Source organism: Tachysurus fulvidraco, chromosome 24 (assembly GCF_022655615.1).
Source record: "Tachysurus fulvidraco isolate hzauxx_2018 chromosome 24, HZAU_PFXX_2.0, whole genome shotgun sequence".
In the NCBI taxonomy this organism is placed as follows: domain Eukaryota; kingdom Metazoa; phylum Chordata; class Actinopteri; order Siluriformes; family Bagridae; genus Tachysurus; species Tachysurus fulvidraco.
In genome coordinates this window covers 7,183,888-7,201,901 of record NC_062541.1, presented here as the reverse complement: position 1 = coordinate 7,201,901, position 18,014 = coordinate 7,183,888, and the positions used below count along the sequence as shown (strand labels likewise).

Sequence of the window (18,014 nt, the reverse complement as noted above, 5' to 3'; positions counted from 1 at the left end):
GTTTAGAAGTTTCATTCTGAAGCATAAACACTGGCCAAGTGTAAAGTGTGCCTGCTTGACGCAGATCTGCAGCTCTTCTCCACCTCCACACTTTCCTGCATCCCAGCAGCAGTAGATGGAAACGGGGAGGAACCGACAGCGCTCCAGGTGTCGCACTAACACTCACACACACACACACACACACACACACACACACACACACACACACACACACACACACACACACACACACACACATGCAGGAGCGCGCGCACTCACGCACACACATACGCACACACACACACACACACACACACACACACACACACACACACATACACACACCGCGCGTATCGCTAGCCGTTTGCCCCGAAATCGTGGCGCGAGCTCACCGAAAACATCTCTTTTGGATGGAAGGTTAAAAGGTGGAAGTTCACTCGGTTGGAGTGCGCTTAGAGTGGCCCTCGTTAGTGCACTGTGAGTAGGAGAGAGCCTGTGAAAGCGGACGCCGCTGTTTGGCTCGTCATTTCCACCCGAAGCCCCGGAGTGTCACCTTGCGTCTTCTTGTTGTTCTGCTCCACAACTTCATTACGTCATTTGTTTTCTTGCTCAGAGGTAAGTTTTTTAACGACCAGTTCGTCTATGAGGGCTGCTTTAAGAAACATTAACTCTACAGATCGCTCAGTGTTGAGCTACTTTCAGTGCGCTAAAATCCCAGAGGGACGCATTTGGAGGCGTGCGGAGACCTGGCACTGAGCCGCTGATGTGAATGCGTTATGGGTTACAGATATGATGATAAAGCGCTTCATCAAACTCATCTGACAGCATTAAAGCATAACCTCTTACAGGATTGAGCATGGAAGGATAAAGCATAAAGGCTGCATTGTCGAGTCAGTGCTTGAACCTACTCGGTTTCCTGATGCGCTATTTTTAGGAAGTTTCCCCCCCCGTTCCTCGCCTTGTCCGTGCGGCTTGAACGATTTGAGATCTTTCAAATGAACCGCTGCCTGAGCAGTGTAGCCTGTACAGTACCGTGCTTCTATACACAATATCTACATCTAATATTTACTTACTGATCAGTGTGTCAGCAGATTATCATTTAACTTTAAGAGTTTTTAGTCAGCTCATTGTCAGCACTCTGTCCTGGATCTGGACCCAGAGCTGATAAACCCACCAATGTGTACACGTTTCTAAATTAATTATAGTACAGGATAATGTTTTGTCCTTCAAGACAGATGATCTGATTGTATTTGATGAATAAGACCTATTTAAGTTGTTGAAATGTAGAGCATTTCTTTCCTGGACTGGGGGATGGGATTGGTTTAGTCTCTTCTTAAGGCACTTATATATATATACATATATTATTTATAGAGAGATAGTATACAGATCGTTATACATTGTCACCCAGTTCAGTATACATCATATTGGTTTGATTGTAAATGTAAACAATTCAGTTCACAGCTTCAGGTGTTTTCTTTTTTTCAAACCTAAAACCCTTTTGATATCCAAAGCTGATAAAACTGAAGCTACTTGTCAAGCTGGTCTAATTTCAGGGTGGGGCTTTTGCTCTTTACTTTTTTTCCGTTGTTTGTTCAGTTTTTTCCCCTCCTTCCAGCTCTCCTAAAGCACCAATGCCTGTCAGGTCACATTTTCTCTTATCAAGCTACCCAAAGCAAGATCAGCCTGAGAAGCTGAGACTATAAGGAATTAGAGAAGCATCTGAGTGAAAGCTGAAGGCAGACACGGCTATTCAAATTTGCATTGGAAAGCTCAGAGAAGAGAAAAACACACACACACACACACACACACACACATGGGAGGATGTTCATGCTCTCCCCCATAAGAATGCATGTAGGTTATAAGAAACTCAACACAGCCAGGATCCTTTATCTGTGTATAGGCCAGGGCACCCACACACGCACACACACACACAAACACAAACACACACACACACACACACACACACACACACACACACACACACACACACACACACACACACACACACACACACAATTTTAGAGACACACATTTTAACTTTTAAGGTTGGTATTATGAAACCACAAAGGGATTAATTTACGGACAAAGAGCTATAAGTTCGTTTCTCCTTTATTTTCACACACACACACACACACACACACACACACACACACACACACACACACACACACACACACACACACACACACACACACACACACACACATATATATATATATATGGAGAGGTAAGTTTGAACTTTTGCAAAGGGTGAAAGCCGTAAAACTTCAAAAATACACCTGTAGTTTAGAATTTAGCAGAAAAACAATGAGGTATACGATTTCAGAACTGGAATCTGGATGTATCCAGCAACAGGAAAGCAGTATAGGACATCTGGCAGAGTTATAACATAGTTATAACAGATGTCCTAAAAAACGGACAAAGACTGGGCAACAATATGGCAGAGTTAGAGCGGACATGGCAGGAAGGGGGTGGGGGCCGTCAACTCAGAGGATCTAAAAGCTGCTGAAGATACACAAAGAGTTCAGGATGCAGTTAGAAAGGTAAAAGATGGGCATATACACTGTTAAATATTATTTTATATTACAACCAAAAAACTATGTTAATGTCTTAACATACACGAGGTGAACGTTTTTGTGACTAGACAACATTTGTACTTCCTGATTATCTTGTTAATTTTCCTGGTGGGGGATGCAAACATTTGCATTCCAATGAATGCATACAAGCAATGTGATTAAGATGAGAAACGCCTTAGACAATCTATCACAGTTTATCAGAGTTATGATCTGCATCATGCTGTCAAAGTGCACTTTTGTAATAATAGTCACTAAAACTAACCGGTTTAGTTTGGCTGCGCGATTATGCAGACCTGCTTGGATCAGGGCTCCGGGGAATATTAGCATGGTGTCAGCACAACAGCTAATACTGATGAGGGCCCCTGTTTCTAACAGGCATGACTTTTAACAGGATCTAAATGGCAGAACATTGTCTTTATATGGCTTATATGTGGTTCATTATCAGTTTGTAAATTGTAAATGTGAGTACTTTTTGGTTATTGGGACAGTTTCATGGTTTACATTACATTAATCTTTGCTTAAGGTTTTTAAATTAACACTTTTATAGAAGCTTATATTTGTAAGATATTACAAGCCTTGCCACTTGTTATATTAGACACAACACCAGCAGTTGGGATATTTGCATGGACAAGCTCTCGAGTTAAACCCAACTTCCCTTTTATTTGCTGCAGCTGCTCACATTTGCAGCACATTTCCACCAGGCTGTGTTTCTGTCAGCTAACTGCATTCTCTGCACCCACAAGGCTAATCAAACAAACTCACGTTGTTGACACGGAGAGCTCTATTGGCATGTTAGGTTTCATCTTCGCCTCACAAAGCACATGACCTGTCTCAGACCTCAGGAAGCACTGCTTTTAATCTGATGTAGAAGCAGAAGCAGGCCTGTGGTGATTGGAGAACTGATTAGTCCTTAGAAGTGTTTTGGGTCAAGCAGTTTGTATGTGATTATTTGTGAACTTTCAGGAAGTTTAGAGATCTTTAGACTGAATTTGAGGAAGAAGCTGAGGTTTACGTTTTGATGAGATGAGGATGAGAATAGATAGTTGTGCAAAATCAAAATATATAGATCTGTAATATACTATAGTAATATATTATATACTATATAGTAAGATACTAAAGTTCTTGTATTAAATCATTATATATAAGTCTTGTTTTTTCAATAATAGAAAGTAACTCACCACGCTATAATAAATTAGCATTGTTTAAGTCAGTGACTCTAAAAGTGAGTTTTACCCAGGATTTTCACATTTTTTAATTTTCTCATTGAATATATCACAGATCATTCAAATTCACACGTGAGTTGTGTTTAAACTCAATAACTCAAAAGTCGGTCGTTCAATACTAACTTTATATATAAAATACACACATTTAAGATGTGTTTAAATAATTAGGTTGATTTTTGATTTTTTTTTACATGTGCTTGTAGGAGTTTTTTCTTTCAGTTATAGATTTAGATTTTTTTTGTCATTACATCATGTTACAGCAGGGGTGTATAAATGTATAAAGGGATGATAGAACAATTCTGATATATAGTAGTGAATAGTGGCGTTCTCAATTCATACTCGTACGGTTAATTAAATAAATAAAGAGGTCGGTGTATGCAAAAAGTTTTCACACCCATGCTTTAAACATCACAGATCACGATTGCTATGAGCTCTTCTGTATCATTAGTCTATGACTCTTCCTCTAACTGCTAATTTGTAAAATTTGCCTTTTTTTTTTTTTAAGAAGACAGTTTGCCAATATGTCATTGAGAATGTGTGCAGTTGTGCTGACTGACCAAAACAAAAGGCACAAGGGTGCTATTGTGAAGATCAGCAGTAGATTACTGGAATTCCTTTTTTTCTCACTGCCTGAATAGGCTTTCAGTGCTCCCCATCTGGATGTAGCCAAAAAAACTTGCACCTTAATGTTTTAATGCTATTGTTCGAATGGAATTTGGTGTTGTTGGGCAATTACAGCTATTAGTGCCAATTCTGACAGAGTGCCATAATAAGGCTTTTCAGTGTAACTAGTAAGATTACATTTATGAAGTTAACAAAATGCTGTTATGAGTCTCAGAAACCACACTGAGAGAGAGAGAGAGAGAGAGAGAGAGAGAGAGAGAGAGAGAGAGAGAGAGTAGGAAGGCAGTGAAATGTCAGAAACAGGGCTTCTCTGTTGGATTGAGAGTGATTTGAATAACCTGCCATGTGATAAAAAGTTGGCTGTAGTTCCTCCAGTCGCATGAAACAATGCCAACTGTAATATTGCCTCACCTATAATTCACTGACAAACAAATCCACAATGCCTTTCCATTTACAGCACACAGGTGGGCAAATCTGTAGCAACGAAAACAAATTTCAAGTTTGCTCTTTTATTTTTTTAATTGTAGTTGCTTCCAAGTGCAATCTTGCTGATGGTAGAATGATTTATATTCTGCGGATTCATTAGATCGAGGATTTGTTTTCGATATTTGGGAACGCTGATGAAATAGTTGGAAGAAGTCCAGGGAACGCGTGCTAGCACAGCACACAGTTAACTTGCAGTTAAACGAGATAAAGGAAAAGACGATAGCTGGACTTTAATAATATCTGATATCTTTGGGGACAGTATGCATATCAAGGAATGGTTGACTCGCAAACACAAAGTGACACGAGATCATATCAATATTTCTTTTCCCTTCCGTGTATCTCTGGTCATCTCATCATACTAGTTTCTACATTTTGGTGTCTTCTGTTCAGTTTCTGAGCATGGATGTGGTAAACTTCACTTTCCCAATGGGTAAAAAAAAACAAAATTATTTATTTATTTGTGTGCCATTTTATTATAGCACCACATTCCCAATAACACTTGAGCATGATTTAGCAATGTGCCCTGTAAGTCCTTTACTGTTTAACCAGTTTCCATTCACACATTAATCAAGTAATCTTGTTTATTGAATGTTATTCTCCTCCAGTCATTTCAAAGGGGATCTGGCACTACTGCTGAGCAGTGTGGACCACGTGTGGCCAACATGTGGCTGCTAATCCTGCTATTAGTGTAATCTGCTCAGGCTGCTGATCAATAGCTAGAATGCCCTGGCTTCAGCTGAGCCACTGTATCAGGAGAAATTAAGACTGAGCAAAATGGAGAAAAAAATGATTTAATTATTTGTATTAAGGGCAGCGGTAAGGAAATGCTTGAAGGTATTCATTTGCTGAGCTAAGATGTCCAGGTTGGACTAAAGCTGATGTGGGTCAAAATCAGGTTTTCACTGATTTGCACGTAATGGCTTAGACATTGGGCATGTGTTCATGGACAATAGATTAAACCGACATAAAAATTCTAAATGGATATGGATATGTCCATATATGAAACAGACAAAATCTTATTTCTTATTGAAATTGTTTCTTATTGTTTTTATTTCCACCTTAAGATAAATACCGTGTAATAAAACAAATGAAAGAAAAAAGGAAACAAATGAAGCCATAAAAAAGTCATTTCAAAATAAGCTTAAACAAAAGGTTTGATTTATTTATTTAGTTGTTTTTGTTTGTTTGTTAATTCGTTCATTATGCCTGCAACACTTTTTTCGTTTGTTTTTTGAAAGTGTGATTTCAGGCTCAAATTGTCAGCGTCTCAAAATATGTTGTTACGCCTCATATCTACGTAGCCTACCGCAGACGTCTAGCAGTAAACAACTAACAAAATACAACAAAAAGTATTTAGACACCTGACCACCACACCCATATGTGCAGATTTAGTCTAATGCCTTTCCACTAGATGTTGGAGTGTGGGTGTGCAGTCGGCGTTCCAGTTCATCCCAAAAGTGTTCAGTGGGGATGAGGTCAATTTTTGAAAACCATTTCTTTATGGGCCTTGATTGCATAAAGGCATTTTCATGCTGGAACATGATTTGGGCCTCTTAGTTCCAGGTAAGGGACATTCTAGAGTATATTTAGCTTGCAACTTTAAGGAAGGCCCACATATGGATGTAATGCTCAGGTGTCCACATACTTAAGGCCAGGACTGTCTACTACACCTACCTTGTACTTATACACGTTGGGCATTTTATCAAGTTAGTAACTAATCTTGTTACAATTCTTGTTATGCAAAATTGTATAACTTTCCTTCTTCTCCATTTATCAACCAAAAGGCACCACATTAAGACCAGAGTTTATTTAAGAACAGATATTATTTTGGAGCTGGAGCTGACACTCACATAATAGTAAAGTGAAACTCACAGCTAGCACACTGAAAATATTTCTTTGCATATCCCAACTTTGGAAACTTGGTCAGATTACAGGGTCAGCCATGATACAGCACCCCTGGAGCTGTAAGGGTTTAAGGGCCTTGCTCAAGGGCCCAACAGTGGCAGCTTGAAAACCAACCTTCCAATAAACATCCCAGAGCCTTAACCACTTGAACCCCCCCTTACTGTGTATTACGTACAGCAGTTTTCCTGAAGTTTTTTTTAACAGTATCTCCACTTAGTAGTCACTTTATTAGACATAGCTCCTACATGAACATGTGGCTGTAATTCACTGATGACTAACACAAACCACTTAAAATGTCATCAACTTGCATGCAAGTTCCAGCTACAGCTAATTTTAACTGGTAATTAATGACTAAATTTTACTCATCGTATATACAAACGGATACACGTTAAACAAGTGAAACAAAAACGCAAACTTTCTCGCAAACAGCAGTAAGATAAGCTCTGCTTTTTTACGGATCAGGCGAGATCATTTTACCCTGTAAGTAGTTGGATCTTTGCGTTGGTGTAGCATTGACATGTCTTATTCATGACATTCAGTTTGGCTTTGTTTATTGTATTTAACATTAGGCAAGTCTGGGCATGATTACGGTTTGTGCATTGTTCATAATATAATGACCTACTACACAAATCCTGTAGCTTCTTAGATTAGGTAAAGTTTCAAAGTCCCATCATGATTATGCTTCTTATTTACTTTTGCTCTTGCTGTATATGGGTTGAAATTGTATTTTTTGTTGGTGAGAATAGAAAACAGGAGCTTTCACCATCGTTCCAGCTGCACTCGTATTGCATTCATTCTAATACATGGTTTCTTGTAATAACTTGCACAGGGACTCGTATGGCAGACTCTTAGCATAATCAGATTAAGAAAGCGTGTAATCGGTGATATAGTTTTCTGTGAGGGATGTTTAGTTTGTATCAGTGGAAGAAAGTTGTAAGTTTTCTTTTATGGAAGGTATTCAGGATGGAGGGGTTTTTCCATTTTAAGTTCAATAAATGGCAAGAAAAAAAAAGTTGCTAGTGAGTGAAGGACTATTTAGAATTTGTATTACGTAGCTGATTACAAGAAGCAGCTTGTCCTCGAGACGTTCCACAATATTAAATGCATACTACATAGTGATAAAATCTAAAATGTGCCATTTTACACAAAATACACAGTGAAATTGCTGTGTTTTAAGAAAAAAAAAAGAAGTTATTCTATTAGTGATATAGCTGTGCGCTAAATGGAAGAATGTATATAAAGGTGGCAGGATTTGAAAACAGTGTGCTATTTATATTTATATTTATTGAGTGAGTGGGATGTGGTGTTGGGCACTTGCTCAGGAAGGTGACTGGTGGTGGACTTGGCTCTGTCTGGTTGGCAGGAGAAAGAAAGAGAGGGCACCACAGCAGGTCACCCAACAAAGCATGGCAAGGTGTGGACATCTTTCTGTTCAGCGTTCCAAACAAAACAGTTTGGTGGATGGAATCACAGTCAGGCCTTGAGGCTATGTATAAAACATGCACAAACTTAACCACACCTTAAAAAAAAACATTAATGCCAATTTACTCCCAGAAGGAAAGGTGTATATCAGATAAGAATATCAGCACATTTTATTTGTTTTGTACATTCGCCTTAATGAAAATGAAATTGAATGCAGCTTGGTGCTGACGTAAACGGATCCGTTTAGCAGCCGTAGTCCGATTTAACGATACGTCAGGAATGTCAGATAACCACTTATCATTTCAAAAGAGTGCTTCCTGACATTCTAGTCTAATATTACTGTGGTGATTTAAATTTGGTTTGTTTCACAGACATCTTCACAAATCCAAATTTAACAACGAAAAGGCTTTCTTTCACCTTACGATCAAAACACACTCGTAATTCTTCTGCGTTTTCGACAGACGTCTGTGTTTAGTATGGCAAGATTCAGTTCACACTAATGAGAGATCCTTAATGAGAGAACTCACCACAGCTATCGAGTACAAGGACGCTGATAACGCCAAAACACACACGTTCAATTTTGTGAACAATTAATTAGCACTCTCAGTATATGTTTATATACAAAGGATTGCAATGGAGATGTATTAAAATGTTTATTAAACCAAAAGTCTTAGCCTTGTTTCACTGAATAATATCATCTGGGTACAGTAGGTTTGTATAGAACTTCTGATGTATTTATAAATTACTGTCCTGTCGCTTGTTCACGATCTGCTAATGTTGAACATCCTGTAAACACACTTTATGTTGCTTTTCTTTACTCTTTTACAGATGTATGCTCTAATGATTTATTTAATTATTTACAATTCCACCATCCGGTATCACCAGGAAGACAGGATCCGTTTGAGTCTTATCTATCTATCTATCTATCTATCTATCTATCTATCTATCTATCTATCTATCTATCTATCTATCTATCTATCTATCTACAGTATTAATTATGTTAGACTAACATCATATCTGTCTGTCTGTCTGTATTTCTGCAAATGTGCCTTTTCACAAAATCAATTGGAAAAATTGCTTTTGCAAATAAACTTAATTTGAGAACATCACATTTTACTGATAAAACATGTCTGACTACACACTGAACATGCTTAGTGCTCGCTGTGTGTTGTGTTCAGCAAACTGAAGGACATAGATGTGCACTAATTGGAGCCTGGGGATGCCAAGTGCTTGTGCCTTTCAATTATTCAGTTTGGTTTGTCTATGGAAGGAAGAAACAAAGGTGCTGACAAAGATGATGATTCATTTCTTTTATTTTGACTCTAGGTCAGTTTCACTTATACATGTTCAAACACCCATGAGTGCATTGTATTTTGAAACGTTTTTCTAAAGCAGAGGATCTGTTGAGATCACACTGATCTAAAAACACCCCCCCCCCCCAAAAAAAAATATCAACATATCTGTGTGCTTTAACATCTGGCCCTGTGAGAAAGCATGCACAGTTTATTATTAGCACCAGCTCCAGGGATTTCTCTTGGTAGTCAAAGGAATAAAGCCACCATTCAGAGCCAAATCTTCCATGTCAAGTATGATGGTTTGGGAAATGTCGAATCCCCCTGAAATGCAAGTGTCTTAAAAGCTTCATCAAGAATTGGGAAATTGATTGAAGTGAATATATATACAGTAGTTGTAGAACCAGACTTTGTATTATTATATGGATTCTAACTTAACCCTACATTCAATATACTGCACATTATAGTGAAAACACTTTTTTATTTAACATGCTGGTGGGGGTGGAATCAAAGCACATGCTTGTTTGAGCTCATAGTGTGAATGTAAAGGGCTTTTTGTGCATTTTTTGACGTTAAGAAGAGTTTGGTTTCACCATCACGCTCATTCTCAATACTCTGAATTAAAGCATCTCTGTTCTGTTCATGTCACTTTTTTAAAATTTCGAAGGAGACACAGTACGACTACTGTCCAACTAGTCAATGCATTCAAGTCTGTTTCATCTCATTTACTGCATGTAAAATGGTGTCCTTGGCCTGGAAAGGAGTATGAGCAGCATTAGTTCACATCTTTGGCAGACTGAGATTAAACGGCATAATCCTACTGATTTTGGCAGCAGACGTCCAGCTGGAGTAGCTTCAAATCCCTCAGGGCCTGAAGTGCAGGATCTCGTAGAGGATCTCGTAGACCCGGGAAATGGTGTCTGTCTGTATTTCATTCAGCAGCTCCTGTTCAGAATTCCACTTCATCTGTCCTAGCTCTTTCTGGCTTGTCCATTAATCACTTCTACTTTGCCCAATACGTTCAGTAGTTTCTTGGCTTGTTTGTGAATCTGTACGTTTTATTTGTAAAGCATGACGTGGGAGGAAATCCACATGTGCTAATGTTTCTGTTGATTGCCCTCTTTCTTTTTTCTCAAACGCACTTTTGTGAAAAAAACTGAGCTGCAGTTTTAAATGGCAAACCTGTCTTTTTTTTTTATCATGTAAGACTTCTGGCAGTTTCAAAGGATTAGGTTTCAGTGCTCAAAGAATAGTTATGTAAGGAATAAAGCATGACACTGTTACAGAAAAATAACCCCCGACTTGCTGGTGTGATACAGCTCGATGTGAATAAATGAAGCGACTTATTTCCTGTAGTAGCGAGTCATGAGCGCATTGATAGAAATCGAATGATGAGATTAAAGAATTTAACACAGTGGTGTAAAGCAGTGTAACAACAATAGAAATAAATCAATGCTAACTGTTACAAGGTGTTGTTATATAAACATAAGGAAGTATATAGTTAGTATTGCAATCAAATATTCAAACGGCTTGTTTATAGACATAACAACTAGCGATGTATTGAAAATTTTAGCCAGATGACAATGCGTTTTGTCCAACATATTTTCCTTTACAACATCGATTCATATGCACATTATGTATACGTAACCATAGTGTTTGTTACTTGTTTTTGTTTTATTGTAAGAATAAAAAAACCCAACAACTTTGTTTTCATTCTGCCGAGTGCCCTGAATTTTGGATTTACATTTACAGCATTTTGCAGAAACCCTTCTACAGAGTGACTTAGAGAAGTGCTTCGTAGTCTTCATCGAAAACACACCCTCGTGCTGGTGCAATCAGGTCAGGGTTTGAGAATCTAATCATCCAAAATCTTTAACTTCATTACCTTAAATTTTTAACATTATAGCATTATATTGCTAACATTAAAGCCATAATCTTTATCCTCAATTTATTCTTTATGGCAAATGTTTCTGAATGTGACGTGAATTCTCAGGTCTGGGGCTCGATCTGAATAGTTATTTTGCTATTTTGTGTCTTGTAGTAAAATGTGCAGTAATGTGATTAATCCACTGATATAAACCACAGGCAAAGAAAGTGCTAACACTGGAAGAAAAAAAAAAGAAAGGAAGAGACATACAAGTGTCTCACATTAACAACAGACCTCAGAGATGGAAGACAGGCTTGTGGAACTCTGAGTAATGCATGAGGGCCTTCATTATTAAAACCAAAAGTGGGTTGAGTAAATAATACAACTTAAGGGTTGTGCTTTTATGTGGAAAGAATCAATGACAGGGTGGTATGATGGCATGATACACCCAACATGTATATTAAATAATACAGTTTATCATTATGACTTTAGATTATGTGCATCGTATGCCTTATAAACCCCTGTTAATGCAGCTGCTACTCTAGACACAGTAACGTATTGTTATTGTAATGAGTACATTAATAAACATGTGGTTTGAGTTACAGCCGGAACTACAGTCAGAGATGCTGTTACAGAAAATGAATCAACACCATCTAACAATCAGCTATCAGAGTTCGGCAGTGCTGTGGTAGAAGAGACGATTATGCAGCTTGTCTTTGTATTTAAAGAGGTCCAGCTTTCTTTTTTAACACGTTCTAATGTGTTTGCACATATTTTTGTATGCAGTAACAAAAGTCTGTTGTGTCTTTCTAACTACAAAAAAGCCTACTCAGTTTTTTATTTTTTTGGAAGGCATGAAGCATGCATACATGTACATACACACATACACACAGCTTTAGAAAAGAAACGTGTGTGTTTAGGGTTCATTCTTCTGCCAGATCAAAATCCAGCCCTATTGTTGCACTCGGCTGCTCACTTCATAAACAGGAAGTCAAAACTCTCTGAGAGCTGAGATCTCTTAGTGAAATTAACACACACACACACACACACACACACACACACACACACACACACACACACACACACACACACACACACACACACACACACACACACACACACAGACAGATGGGCAGTATATTGAGATGTAATAGAAAGATAGTCCCAAAACAGGAACAGAGAAAGAGAGAGAGAGAAAGAGAGAGAGAGAGAGTGAGGGGGTGGTGGTGGTGGTGGGGTGTTCATGGTATTAGATTACAGTTTATTACAACTGTAGTCTTACTAAAAAAACAACTTAAAACCATTCTTCCTGCAGAAACAGTGAGGATCTTTCCTGTGCCCTAACCCCAAAATCTGGAGTGTGTTCCTTTTTAGCTTCAAACATATCACATCATTAAGCAAAACACATACAAATTTTAGGGGGAAATCCGAATTCTCAGCAATCACACACATTCAGAACCTGCCTGTAACGTTTCACCATGCATAATAGAGGAAATGGCACTTGTTATGATCAGGAGTGTTTGTACCATGTCTCTGTTTTCTCTCTGGTTAGCTTCATTGTTCTGCTATGATAAACAGTATTTGTTGTCCAAGAGACGCCACCGTGTGACTCGACATTAATAAATAAACAGAGAGGGAAACAATACAGACAGGGCTGTGAGAATGGCATCTCTGCCTTCTTGAATGTGATCATGTGATCATGTGATCTCACCAAGGACTGATATTTCTCACAAAGGACAGGAGTCTAGACTGAGGAAATGTGTCCTGCAAGGTCACTCGGCCCTGAAGATAGATGTCAGGTTTGGATTAGGTTCAGGTTTGGTACAGTTCATCTCATCAAACCTTTAGGAGAAAGTGTTTTCTGTAGTTTTATACACAGCTACAGAATAGTGTTCATGGGACACACTATGGATCCACCTTGATCCTGAACAGGTAAAGTTGAAAAAATCTGAAGTTGAATGAATATATGAGTTATGTGTTTATATGAGCAGTGTATTAACCATCACTCTTTATATATGGGTCATGTTTATTCATGTAAACAACCATTATAACATATTTAAGCAAGATTCTTAGCCTTACAGGGTGTGATTTCAGTTTCCTGCCCATGCTACATTGTCCTGTTCTGAGTTGTAAATATAGAAATCAATATGGCTGTCGAGTCCAGAGACCTGGATAATGAGACTGAATGGGGGTTGGGCAAAGGTTAGCTTTAGATAATGAGAACAATTGGTTTGTGTTTTTGCAGCTTGTACAGAGTACTACATGTTCGTAATATGTTAGGGGTATAACGCAATGCCACGATCTCTATCTCTTATCTGTTTAGTGCTTCAAAAGATCCATAGAGACATTTGTATTTGGTTGTAAAGCTAAAGTGGTTGTGGTTTAGCTTCTATAGGTCCCATTTCCTAAAATAGAAGCAAACTAGTGGCCTAATTTAAACTCTTCTTTCCTTGTTCTGCGAGGTTCAAATCTAACTTTCGCTTATGCCCACATGAAAGTAAAAACCAGATGCACTGTGAACCTTTGAAAATACATTATGAGTCAATTCCAAGTAATGCATTTGCATTTGGTTACATCACCATGGTATGGACATATAGTTGTAGACAAAGACTAAACCACTTACGGTGGAGAGAGAAACAGAGAGAGAGAGAGAGAGAGAGAGAGAGAGAGAGAGAGAGAGAGAGAGAGAGAGAGAGAGAGAGAGAGAGAGAGAGACCGACCATGTGTTTGTGTGTGTGTGAGTGTGTTTGTGTGTGTGTGTGTGTTTGAGCTGACCTTAGCATGATAATCTAATCCATGTTGAGAGGGAGAGCTTTTTTAGAGAGTAAGTTAATACCACCAGATTACAGTCCAGCCCCAAACCACTGTGCAACAGTTACAAAAAAAAGATAAAATAAATAGAGTTTATTGCAGTCCACTTATTCCAAACCAATAGTTTATAATAAGCTTACTAAGGATTTAACCAGAACACTTTGTGAATACTATTTAATATCTGCAGAGGTGAGGGAAGGAGGTGGCTCTCTTCTGGAGGAAATGTCTGTGCAGATACACATAGTGGTTTATTAGCTAACTCACAAGGCAGGTCAAATCTCCTGTGTGCTGCCCAGTCCTGTGTTTTGGCTGACTAGAATCCTAAGTTGTAGCTCAGAAAAGACAGTGTATTAACAATGCGAGCTAGAACAAGTTAGCTAGATAAATGCGCTAATGCAGACTAATGGAAACAAAAGTCTTTTTATTGTTATCCTCTGATAACCAAGTTTCTAATGTAGGACACATGTGATGTTCTTATCCTTGCACCACATGTGAAAGATTTTTAAATAAAGTCCAGGTTTATTTTCTCTCAGTGTGTTTAACCGCAGAATATTAAGTCTGAGATTTGATGCTGACGCTGTGCTGCACGTTTGCTTGGATTTATCGGTGTTTCTACAGACCTGCATTTTCCTGATTTTGAAAAGATCATTGAGATACATCTGGAGTGCGTTATATTAAAACATACCAAATTACATTTTTTCATCTGACCGCATTTCTTGGTTAATTTTTTAAATGTTAGTTTTGTGTAATAATTATTTCTTGTATTTAATATATCAAGAGATCAGTCTTCCTTCTTGGCATATACAGTATATTAGGCTTTGCGTAATATTAGTATATTAGGATTTGTGTATTAGATTATTGGCCTTGACGAGCTGTGAACGAGCTGCAAATGGTTTCCTTACCTTGTCTTTTAAGTGATTTATGTAATATACATAATATATCACATATATACATCTTTATTTAATAAACCTATTCGTCTCTGTCCTTTTATCTTCAAACACTCTGCTTTTTTCTTCAACGTTCTTCTTCTCTAAATAGAGAATCTGCTAGAGAAGAAGCATCTGCTACAGAAGCTGAGCTGGTTCACAGTCAGAAATCTGGTCTCGATAAATTACAGCCGTTTTCCTCATATAACGTATATGCGGTATTTTTTGTTGAATTTTTTTTACATTGTCTATATCTCGAGACATAAGGCTGGAAGGTACATTCTTTGATTACGAATCAAATCTAACACAACATATTTTGGGCTATGGTTCCATTTATAAATCATTTATCAGTCTTGGAATCTATTGGCCTCGCTCCCTGGTAGAGACTTTTTACATTTCAGACAATGCTGTCAATCAAATCGTCTTCATGCCTCAGGCAATTGAGAAGTCCTAGCTGTTGTCCTGTCTTTTTTTAGCTCTATGCGACTCTGGCCATACCGTAGTGATCTCACTAGACGACTGATCTTATGGTCACGCACTGGCCACCTTCCAGTCAATATGTGAGGAGGATTTAAAATAAACACAGATCTTAGATCAGATTTCTGGCTTATGACTGATTCGGGACTTGAGAAGTGGCTCTTTACCTGCAAGTCTACATTTAGACTCTCTGTTAATGTGCTTCAGTGGAGCATAAGCCACTGCAGTGCTATAATCCTATCAGCAGATGCCCATTGCTCCCTCCTAACACTCACATAGTGATCCAGGGAAGGGTCTGTTCAGCCATGCTGAGGTTTCCATGACCTGGATGATAACTGTATGATTTAAACCAAACTAAGTGATGATGTTTGTATAATTAAAGTTAAGAAAGTTTATGTAACCTCAACATGGAAACATGACTGTAGGTACGACTGTTTATGTATGAGAAGTGTTGTCTGTATGGAATTTCGATCATTTGCACCAGCATCATCTCTTTTGATGCAGATACACACACACTTCTTAAAACAAATCCTTATTCATGTGTGCATATGTTATATGTTACGATTTTGGCTTGAGCCTTGTCTGTTGGAGAGAACAGAAGTGTGGGGCATCTGAAGTAGCACACACACACACACACACACACACACACACACACACACACACACACACACACACACACACACACACACACACTCACACACACACAACCACAGCAAAATCACACACAGTCATTTGGGGCCGCTCTCTTTTTGTTTCTTGCTTATTCTTTATGACAAAATCCCATGTGCACATTTACACACACAATACGCATCTACAATGAATAGAAAAGCTTGCACACTTTAATAGAGAGCTGACTGTCATGAGTTTTTACACACACACACACACACACACACACACACACACACACACACACACACACACACACACACACACACACACACACGCGCGCACACACACACACGCGCGCGCACACACGCACACACACAAAATACCAACCACACAGGCACTGGCTTGGAGCAGAGGAGCAGCGTCCAGAGCATGGGGTGTTTGTGCTGAGCTGGTCTGGCCGTCAGGTTGAATAAACTTGTGGACAGCTGACTGGACATGGCCATTCATCGGCATGAGAAAAGAATACAGAGAGAGAGAATGGATCACTAGCTTAGGGCTGCAAGTCACTGATATGAGCCTACGTGTGTTATTTCATCTATTCTATTTCAACCTCTACTTGCACAAACACAAACACAAACACACACATATATGTACAGTATATATGTATATATTTGTGAATGTATGCAAGTGGAGGTTGAAATAGAACACGTAGGCTCATACCAGTGACATATCACAAGTAATATCATGATAATTCCAATTACAGTTTTCATTGCTCACTTTATTGATGAATGTAGTAACTGATGTGCTGAGTCAGAGTGTATAAGGGAGATGCAGAAGTAGCTGCTACTGCAGATGTATCAGATGAAATGCAGAGCTCAGATAGTAGGGAAGGTGAACCTAAGGTTGCATGTATCCCAGAGTAACAGCAACCGTGGAAACCGTTAGAATCATAAACACCCATCATACCCCAAACACTAACAAATGATGTGACTGGGGAAAGGATGCTGACCAGGCTCTGATAACAATCTGCATTTCTATGTTTCAGTTGCTAGTGCAGTTGAATTTGACCCTAGTGCAAATATATATGGAAAACATCCAGCATGTCTTTTAGGCATGGAACTACAAGGTTGTGGGCATGATAAAGCTTAAAATAAAGAGGAAAACAAGTTTCCTTCTGCATTTTAACCTATTTTTTATACACAAAATGTCCACATTTGTAACCAAACAGCATCATTTGCAAGCATAATGTATTGTATCTTGTTATGAAGATGATATTTACTATTGATTTTGATATTATATTTAGTAACACAATACAATTTAATAAGAATAATTAATCAGGTGGATGTAAATGCACACCTTTATTATTATTATTATTATTATTATTATTATTATTATTATTATTATTATTATTATTATTATTAATTCGTTCATTCATTCATTCATTCATTCATTCGTTTATTTATTTATTTATTTATTTATTTAACTTCCAGGTATAAGACATAATTTCAATACGTTTGTTTGTTGGAAACTGATAGAACTGTGCAGCTTTAAATTTAATACCCACCCTTCAAGTTGTATTAAATTATGTATGACATCTCTATTCTTTTCAGGCTGTAAATCAAAAATCAAACTGCAAAACAATATCTTATACAGTCAGAGCTCTAAAGATGGTCTGATACCCAGTATGATCTCCGATACGCACAACGGAGATGCGTTATTCATTTTTTACCCAGATATTAACCCAGGATTATATGGGCTTGAAAGTGATCATCAGTAACACATCCTTAATTAAAATACGAAAAAAAATTTTTAATTTG

At 38.1% G+C, this 18,014-nt stretch overlaps 1 protein-coding gene across 5 annotated transcripts in view; it reads left to right on the top strand.

Annotated features, from left to right (window-relative positions):
* The window catches only part of znf516 (zinc finger protein 516), a 42,434-nt gene continuing 24,420 nt past the window's right edge, over positions 1 to 18,014 (top strand). For 2 of the 5 annotated variants that reach the window (XM_047807895.1, XM_047807898.1), the window contains exon 1: positions 267 to 594. The gene's annotated coding sequence lies outside the window, so the exon portion shown is untranslated. Of the gene's footprint in view, positions 148 to 265; positions 595 to 12,905; positions 13,307 to 18,014 lie in introns of those variants that run through there. The other 3 variants (XM_027175861.2, XM_047807897.1, XM_047807896.1) reach the window with 3 other exon arrangements.